Raw genomic sequence first — 2,934 nt, forward strand, 5'->3', positions numbered from 1 at the left:
CCATTACCTAGGATTAATGACATTTTGGATCAACTAGGCTGAGCAAAATACTTCTGATGCCTTGATTTAATGTCAGGTTTTCATCAAATAGAACTAGAAGAAAGTTCACGTAATATAACTTATTTTTCAACGAACAATGGCTCAAATCGCTTCACGCGACTACCATTTGGTTTAAAAATAGCGCCAAATTCATTTCAAAGAATGATGACTATTGCATTCTCTGGACTTGAAGCTTCGCAAGCATTGGACGATCTTATTATAGTCATTGGTTGTTCCGAAAAACATATGCTCAAAAACTTACAAGATATTTTTGAAGTATGTGCGAAACACAACCTGAAATTACACCCACAAAAATGTTAATTTTGTATGCATGAAGTGACCTTTCTCGGTCATAAATGCACAAAAAAAGGAATCTTGCCAGATGACAAGAAATATGACGTCATCAAAAACTATGCAGTCCCGCATGACGATTCAAATAGAATTGCCTAGGCAATCTCTAGAAAAAGCTTCAAAGCCCAACGTATATGAAGTCATTAACAATGACGAAGTACGCAAAGTAGTGACCTTGCATGTAAAAAATAATTTCTGTTTTTTCAAACATGGAAAACAAAATTACAGCAAGATATGAAGTTAGCGATTTGTATACTAATGGAACCCTTTGAATTAGGTCAGTTCTTCCAAAGGCTTGAAATTCAAGCCGGTAAACAAAAAATCAGGTAAACAAAAAATTGATTACTAATTACAGAATTACTAATTAGTAAATGTCAAAAATGCCAAAAGTCGAAATCGACTAAATATACCAAAACTCCTTTACAATTATGGAAACCCCCCAAATGGCTGGATCGGTCCACTTCCTAAATCAGAACAGGGAAATGAATATGCCGTCACATTAATCTGTGACTTGACGAAATACCTAGTTGCCATCCCAATTAAAAATAAAAGCGCAAACATAGTAGCAAAACCTATCTTTGAAGAATTTATTCTGAAGTACGGTCCAATGAAGACGTTCATTACGGACATGGGAACAGAATACAATAATTCAATCATTAACGACTTGTGTATATATCTAAAAATAGAAAACATAACGTCAACAGAGCACCACCACCATACAGTTGGAACAATAGAAAGAAGCCACAGAACATTTAACGAATACATGAGATCTTATATATCAGTTAATAAAACAGATTGGGACGTATGGCTCCAATATTTTGTTTATTGCTTCAATACAACCCCCTCTATGGCACATAATTATTGTCCATATGAGTTGGTAAGACTAACAATCTACCAAATTATTTTAACAGCATAAATAATATAGGACACTTATATAACATTGATGACTACGCTAAAGAAAGTAGGTATAGATTAGAAGTAGCATAGAAAAGAGCAAGAAATATGCTAGAATTAAATAAGAAGAAAAATAAGGAAGTTTATGTTTTAAAAATTAGGGACATAGCTCTATCAATAGGAGATAAAGTTATATTAAAAAACGAATCAGGGCATAAGCTAGATTCCAAATATACAGGTACCTATACAGTAGAAAACATCGGAGAAAGAGATAACATCATAATCTCTGATGATAGGAAAAAGAAACAAAAAGTGCATAGGGATAGGATAAAGATTTTTAACCCTTTGTCATATGTAGCATGGCCATGTATAGGAAAAATAAACATTTAGAAATTTGTATAAAATTTGAAATTGTATTACCCATTCATTCAAATTTAATAATTCAATACAAAAACAAATGAAAAAAAATAAAAGAAAAAAATAAGAGGAGGAATACATATTGAAAAAAAAACAAAACAAAAAAAAATATCAATTTCAATAAATTTTTTTCAATTTAAACAATATATAATAATAAGAATTAATTTTCATTAAAAAAAAAAATATCTTCATATATTACGTTATTTTTCAAAAGGAGGGAGATGTAGTATGCACACATAGGCAATACCCACTGTACCAAGAGTACTTAAGGGACAACACACTGTAACACTTTGTTGCAGTGTTTATGCAATCATAAATATCTTAAGTGCGACGGTAATAAGATCGCATAAATATGCCTCGCGCACAAGAGTGCATCGTCGGCGTCTTTCACGTAACCGACGGCACTCAAACATGATCCGTCTGAATGTGCATGCATACCCCTCGCGCCCCCGCTATCAGAAGCGCTGGGCATATATACATACATATATATTAAACACATAAATGTGGCCGCTCCGCTGCCGGCGTTACTGGCAGCGCAGCTACGCGGCCCCAAGCTAAGTAGAATTTAAGAAATATACATGAAGAGATTCAATAAAACCAACTCGGGAAAGACGGATGTCTTTCTGTCAATTTTAACAATAATAACACACCTAAAAGCAAATATTTGCGAACGTTTTAATATAACATTAAAAAATCGTATGTGGAAAATGTTTTTTGTTTTTGTTAAATGGTTAGGGTTTGATGAAACACACAATTCCTGGATAGATAAAAAAAGTATATTGAAATAATTAAACAGCAAAAAACAATTTTTTTATCTCGTTTTATGTTTTTATAATATTTAAAATAGTTTAAATTACTTCATTATTACTAAGATCTATAATATTTACAATTTCAAAGTGATTATGTGCTAACGTTGAAATATTATCGGATAATATAAATCTTTTGTCATCCTTATAATTTAAACTCATTTACAATTTCAGTATACATTTTATGACCTCTACTTCTGATTACTCTCTGCTGTCCATAACATGTTTTTTTTATGTTTAAGGCATTCAATATACTGAGCATGTGATAATCGTTTAACTACCCACTTTTTTACTCCTTTAATCTTTTTGACATTATGTTCAGTGCTATTGTCTTTGACAACTAAATAAGAGAATGCTTTCGCTTTTAACCCTGCAAATGAGGTCATTATACGACCCGCATTTTCGTCTTTCATTAAACCTAGTTCTT

At 32.0% G+C, this 2,934-nt stretch overlaps 1 long non-coding RNA gene across 1 annotated transcript; it reads left to right on the forward strand.

Annotated features, from left to right (window-relative positions):
• The first annotated feature begins 277 nt into the window (after window positions 1-277).
• LOC117591141 lies at window positions 278-607 on the forward strand. Its single transcript, XR_004574358.1, has 2 exons — window positions 278-315; window positions 377-607. It is a non-coding gene; the product is annotated as an uncharacterized LOC117591141 (long non-coding RNA).
• Window positions 608-2,934: the final 2,327 nt, after the last annotated feature.

The sequence above is a fragment of the Drosophila guanche genome, unplaced genomic scaffold (genome assembly GCF_900245975.1).
Source record: "Drosophila guanche unplaced genomic scaffold, DGUA_6, whole genome shotgun sequence".
Classification (NCBI taxonomy): domain Eukaryota; kingdom Metazoa; phylum Arthropoda; class Insecta; order Diptera; family Drosophilidae; genus Drosophila; species Drosophila guanche.